Here is a 7,434-nt window from a genome sequence, read left to right on the forward strand (position 1 = left end):
AGCTGTGTGTGTGTAGATCAGATTAATCTGTGACTACTTTACTTTTCTTTTTATTTGTTTGTTTCGCAGTTCTGTAAATAGCTGCCGCAAAGCAATATTCCAGACTAGTTTGTGTTTTACCGTCGAAACATTAAAAAGTCCCAATCCACGGCATGTCCGTCACTTCCAGTGAGTGTTTCAACAGCGACTGTGAGAGTTATTCTTCATATGCGTTTGTGCTCGTTATGTTGGGGGTCTTGATCCAGATTAAATGCTGCATTTATGTCCTGTTGGAATTACTGTAATTATGAGATGAAGGACTGCAATCTTTCCAGCTTTCCAGTCTTCGCCAGCTCTGGTACGACCAAACTCGACGCAGTCACTTCTGAATTCTCTTGCCAGATTTATAAAATGTGTAGTCCACCCAAAAATTACCCAATTCTCTCGTCATTTACTCGCCCTCACGTCGCTCCAAACCCGCGAGACTTTAATTCATCGTGAAATCGGAGAGATTTCAGATGCGGTGAACGATTGCGCAAGCATGCGAGAACCAATGAGGTTCATTCTCACGCATCAAGCAAGTACAGGTGAAACTCAAAGTTCAAAAAGTTCATTTTTGTCAGTAATTCAACTTAAAAGGTGAAACTAATATATAGACTCATTACATGCAAAGTGAGATATCTGAAGCCTTTTTGTGTTATAATTTTGATGATTATGGCTTACAGCTTATGAAAACCCAAATCAAAATCTCAGATATTTTGAAAAGGTTCATAAGCTGTGAGCCATAATCATCAAAATTATAACACAAAAAGGCTTCAGATATCTCACTTTGCATGTAATGAGTCTATATAATATATTAGTTTCACCTTTTAAGTTGAATAAATGAACTTTTTGCACGATATTCAGATTTTTCCAGTGTTTTATGTTCGCTGATCAATGTTTATATGTGAATAAAAGCCTAAATTGAATCCGTTCAGCGTATAAAATCTTGAGTAAACCGAGATCTTCATTCGTGTTCTGAAGACGAACGAAAGTCTTACATGTTTGGAACGACACGAGCGTAATGTTTTTAAGTTATTGGGTGAACCAGCCCTTCATCTACGCATGTACTGCTGGAGTTTAAGGCATTTATATATAACATCAACGACCTGCACTTTCATACAATTCAGAATTTAGAGCGTTGCAGAATTCTTCAACCTCGTCAGCAACTCATAATTGTGGAAATTCCGACAAATTCCCATTGAAAAGACCAGTGTGTTCCTGGAGTTAACTACTTATACGTTCATTATTGGTTTCGTAAGTACACTAGTCAGTCTCTCCCAGGTTTCCACCCTTTTGTGTTCGAGTTTAGCTCTATTTTAATTCAACTTGTCTCTATAGTTTCTTACTTTTATGTCTCATTGAAGATTTATGATGTTGTAGCACGAGTGACATCACATCTACTGTACTACTGTTGTGTAATTTACCCCTCTGCTGTTACCCATAAACCCCTCTGCCCGCCGTCACCCTTTTGACCTTCCTACAAAATCACAAGTAATTTGTTTTTCTCTCTCACCGCTACCTCTCAGTATTTGTCTCCAGCTGTTGGGATGATGCAACATCTAATTGTCCACATGAGTCAAAAACCTGCTGGTTTTCATCCCTCTTTTAATTTATTTTGAGTTCAGTATGTCCAGTTTCTCCCGTCTATGTCTCGTGCTGTCATGTTGGACACTGAAAGTCATTATTTTGTTGGTTCACATTGAAATTGATCTTAATTTACCAACTATCCAATCCAGTATTGGACGAGCCAAGCTATTCGTCTACGTGTTCTGGTGATTGTTGAGCTAGCTTCGGTTTTCGAACGGCTATCAGGTGTTGATGTGACGTTATAGATAAAGTTTAGTGAACTTGTGAATGAAAATAAGGTTGTGATGGACATTTGAAAATACTCCCTTCCTTTGTTTCCAGACAAACAGACCTGATTTTTGGACACAAATCTGTATTTTTATCCCTCACGATCTTGCGTTATGCTAATTCACATCAATTTAAAAACTGTATCTCCTACACAACCTGAAGTCTAAGGCTTGGTGGTGATGTTATTTCCTAATTTATTGACCGTTCATTGGAAACCGTGTATTGAGCAGCACTGATGATGCTTTTGTGAAGCACGACTTGTGGTTGACGTCTCTTGTCTATATGGTCCATCTTCGTTAAGTGTTACCAGCCAAGCCTGAGTGGTCAGAGCGGACGAATCGAGATGTAGTTCGAGTTACACATCTCAATTCTACAAGTTGATCGGATTTATAGATTAGCGTCCGAGTCGTGTGTGTGTGTGTGTGTGTGAGCTATGTCGGTTTTATATATTCAACGCAGAGAAGTTGATGCCGGAAACACAGTTTCTCCCATCAAAGTCGACATGAAACCTTTTGCAACCAGTACTGTGACATGTTTTAGAGTGAAAAAGGACAATTCAGTGTCAAGAGATTGAGTTTAGCCATTAGGGATTGTGAAAAGGACCTCATTTCTTTTTATTAGCCAATAGCCTGAGCGATCTAGATGACATTATCTTCAAAAGTAAAGTAACTTCAAATGCATTTCAAGTTATTATACACTCTCTTAAAAATAAAGGTTCTTTATTGGTATTAATAGTTCCATTTTAGAATCTTTAACATCAATGGAATGGAATCTTTCCATTCCACAAGTTCTTAAGGTTCTAAAGATTATTCTTTTCACCGAAAGGTTCTTCAATGGAATTGCTGTGAAAACCCTCTTTTGGAGCCTTTATTTTTAAGATGACATTGTAATAATGGTGCACGGACCAATCATTAAAGAGCAGGAACGTGACGTAAATGGTCGGTTTTGGATTTATATTGACTTTAGAGATGATGATATCTAAGGCTTTTTAAATTTACGTCCAATTCAAATGACAAGATCCCCCAAAAATGACTTAAAAAAAAGGCTTGCCTTCACAACTTTAAATTTCATTAAAAGTGCCTTCTGTATGTCCACTGGGCCTTGGAGAAACTGCAGCCTCGATTCTGAACCGCTTCGGTTTAAGTCTGTCCTTAGATTGGTGATCTATCTCGGTATTGTCTCATAATAACCAGTATCCTTAACTCGATATCTCACTGTTAAAAAAAGAGAAGAAAAGCAAAAACACTGTAAAAACCCAAATCCAAACAGCGATTTGGTTGTTCCTTCACTCATCTTTGTATTATTTCTGATGTTTTCTGCTCAACGCATCACGTCAGTCCTGAGAATTGTACAATGTGAGTTTTTCAGTTTTTCCATTCTGCTTTTTATTTCCTGATGTAATTGTCGGGGGCGTCTCGTTGACGACGACGACGAGCCCCCTGTAGATGTACAGACTGTTAACGTTAAAGCATATTTTAGTAGATAAACAAGAAATGAGAAATGGGACGGATTGGAGATTTCATGTTTGGCGTCGTTTTTTTTTTATTTCGAACGCACCTTTTTTTCGGGGTATTTCTTTTGTGGAAAATGAACTGTGTTTCGGTTTTGCTTCTGTATTTGCCAAATATGAATTTAAGTTAAATTGCTGTGTTTTTCCTACATGGATTTACTACGTGTTATGGAGAACGCAGAAGGACATCGGATGTGAGATCTGTGTCTGGGAATCAGCGGGAGGACACACTGCAGTGAACATTAACGCGTGTCGTTGTTGTGTGGATTTGATCTGCCATTAAAACATTCCCCCAGACGTCTTTGACCTCTGTCCTTGTGAGAGAAATGTCATAAACTATGTTTGGAATAGCATACTGTGATGCACTCTTAAAGGGGTGGTTGATTATGATTTCACTTGTCTAACTTTAGTTAGTGTGTAATGTTGCTGTTTGATCATAAACAACATCTGCAAAGTTACAACACTCAAAGTTCAAAGCAAAGGGAGATATTTGCTTTCAAAGAAATGGCTTTTTAAGGACTACAACAAACGGCTGGTAGAGACTACACCACATTCCTCCCGGGTTAGTGACATCACCAACCCTAGAATTTACATAAACCCCGCCCCCTGAACACGATTTATAGATTATCAAGACAGAATATGCTAATCAATGACTAGAAGATAACTACACATCAGCTTCATAAATTCATCAACTAACCATTCAGAAATGTCCTGTTGCTTCTACATGTTGTCACTTCTTCTTGAGTCTCTCCATCATTGTCTGACTCCGGTTTGAACATAAAAGGCTAAAAGTTTTTTAAATTTTCAGTGCATGTCTGTGTGAGTGCAAGCTGTTGAAGCTCCGCCCCCTGTGCCGGGAGCAGCAGCTCATTTGCATTTAAAGTAACAGACACAAAATGGTACGTTTTTGCTCACCCTCAAAAAGTGACAATTTTAACATGCTATATAAAAATATCTGTGGGGAATGTGGAGCTAAAACTTCACACACACACTTTGGGGACATCAGAGACTTATTTAACATCTTGTGAAAAGGGCATTATACCACCCCTTAAAGAATAAAAGTTCCAAATGGGTTTGTTTTAGCAGAGATTCTATAAAATAACCATTTTTGCTTCCCCAAAGAACCTTTCCGTGAACATTTTTTCTTACTGTGAAGAACATTCTAATAATCTAAAGAATGTCTTTCCACTATAAAGAACCTTTAGTGCTTCCATGGATGTTATGGAACCATCAATGCCAGTAAAGAACCTTTAATTTTTTTAAAGGTGAAGTACTGGGTTCTCTTAACCTAGTTTTTTTGTTCATTGACTAGTACTATTATTAATATCTAGAAAACTAATGGAACGCAGGAGAAGAAAGTTAAACACAACCAAATTTCAATTTATTTGAAAAAGTAACTCATATTTAAAGGGACAGGTCACCTAAAAACGAAAATTGTTGTTAATTACTCAACCCTCACGTCTTTCCAAACCTGTAAGACCTTCGTTCATCTTCAAAACACAAATGAAGATCTTAATGAAACCTGAGAACTTTGGACCGCTACGCAACGACCACTTTAGCGCTTCAAAAAGTTCATAAAGAGAGTAAAACTGACCCATATTAATTGAGGTTTAGTCCAAATGTTCTGAAGACTCGATTGCTTTGTATAGCCCCTTTCACACAGCGTGTTGATCCCGGGAAATTGACGTAAATATTGCTAGAGTGCCTTCTGTGTGAACGCAAACACGTCCTGGGATGGATGCCGTGATGGAGACCTAGTAACATTGCCGGGATCAGTCCCAGAACGCGCCCTGTGTGAACAAAAGCCAGGACCAATGCCGTAAGGCAGGGTTTCTCAAACTCGGTCCTGGATGGCCACTGTCCTGCAGAGTTTAACTCCAACCCTGATCAAACACACCTGAGCAAGCTAATCAATGTCTTCAGGATCACTAGAAACTCACAGCTAGGTGTGTTTGATCAGGGTTGGAGCTAAACTGTGCAGGACAGTGGCCCTCCAGGACCGAGTTTGAGAAACCCTGCCGTAAGGGGTATTTTGTTGCTCTTAGAAGAAAGTTTGTGTTTGTCATCATCAAAGAAAGAAGGAAAAAATGTCTGCAAACTGGAATGAAGCAGAGAGCAGGAGCTCCTTACTGTCCGCGCTGAAGCTGAGAGCGTTCGGCAGCTTTGTGGAGCGGTACGTACGGTTAGTGTACGACCGAATCCGAAAAAAAATGCCTTCTCGAGATCGAAAGCGCAGATCATTAGTAAAGTTAAAGACGCTGCGTAAAAAAATCCACCAAGTGCACGACTACACTGGAAAGAGCGGTAGCGGAAGATTAGACTGACCTTTCTACAACCTTTCCTGATGTCACGTCTTTATGGGATGTGTGTGAACGCACTCACAGAAATCAAAATCAAACGATCCCGGGACACATTATCCGTGTATTTTCTGGAATCTCTGTGTGAAAGGGGCTAAAGATGAACAGATTTAATTTAGGCTTTTATTGACATAAAACATCAAGTTCATTCTCGTGTTACGCAGCACATTTGAGCTTCTGCAAGAACCAAGGAACATTAAAAAAGAAAGAAATTCTCCTTTTGTGGCCCATGAAAGAAAGAAGGGCTTCCTTCATTAGTACAACACCAGGGTGAGTAAATTATGACTTAATTTTCATTTTAGTGTGAACTATCCCCTTTACGTCTTGTGATTATGCTTTTAAACCAGAGTGTATTTTAACATCTTTATCATGGTGTCAGACTTCCTCCGTCTACTATAATTAAACATTCCTTCCAGACTTAAAAACCAGCATGAAGTAAAGCTGTTTCCATGGCAACAATTTACAGCAATGATGCATCGCAGTACGTTATTTAATGAAGCACACGCTGCATTAACGCTGGACAGTAAACATCAGTCAGACGCAGATTGAGTCGTGTTCAGTGGATGTAAAACATTAAATAAGTGCAATAACAGCTTTCAAACCAACATAAATGATCATTCTTGCTGTCTATATGATATCATCTCATCCACGTCTGAACCGGGGCACATGTTTGTCTGCTGAATCATGTTACTTGAGTGTTTACTCTTGAAAAGGTACAGTGTGTATTAATACATCTGAACTGAATCTAGGAAATGTTTCTGATGGCAATAACATGAACATCCATAAATCTCAGGAATGATCTTGTGGAATGTTGTTTATTTTGACATCATTGAGAAAATAGTCTGGAATGTCCACAAAACAAAAGCACTCATTGAATTGCTTATTATAAAGTAATTAACTCTTCCCCCGCCATTGATGACATTTTCCGGCAATCCATGTTTATACAGTAGGGGGCGCTATTACACGTCATCTGAAAGAGTCCAGATCAAAACATAAGAGAAGAAGAAGAAGAAGCAGAAACGTGCGATAGAGGCGTTGCTTACGCGCGATCATCAAACATTACGCTAGTGACGGGAGAAACAAAGCTTTTCGAAACTTTGAATCAATCGCTGTTTTGAAGTGTTTGAAATGCCACAAGATGGCGACCCCTGCTGGTCAAACGGTGTAAATGCAACGAAAACTCATCCAAAACACCTTGTACGAAGCAACTGCAAATGTTTTATTGAAAATGGCATCTATTAAATGCAATTAACAAATCATCTAATATCATTCAATATTAAGCGTTTGTATAATATGTGTTATTTTATTGAATTGTAGGGTTCGTCTGACGGAGAGCTTGGTTCATCAGGCCAATAAGAGACTATTAACTCAAACTCTTCCTTTTTAATCTACAAATGCGTCATTAAAAATTGTCAACGAATTTATTAAACTTTTTAAAAACTATAAAGACACTGGTTCAGGGGTTAAGTATAACAGTTAAAGGATAACTATCACCAAAATGCAACCTAGGGTGTTTTTGTTAATCTCCCCGAGGCAAACTTTCATTTAAAAGCATAATTAGACTGAAAACGCCACTTTTAAGTTTGACCGTATTTTAGTTTTCGGTCAAATTGCCTTTTGAATGGGAGTGATTGGGGCACGACTATGATAGCATCAAAATCACTATTTTTAAAACACTAATGCGGCTCGACA

The sequence above is a fragment of the Leuciscus leuciscus genome (genome assembly GCF_965113295.1).
Source record: "Leuciscus leuciscus genome assembly, chromosome: 5".
Classification (NCBI taxonomy): Eukaryota; Metazoa; Chordata; class Actinopteri; order Cypriniformes; family Leuciscidae; genus Leuciscus; species Leuciscus leuciscus.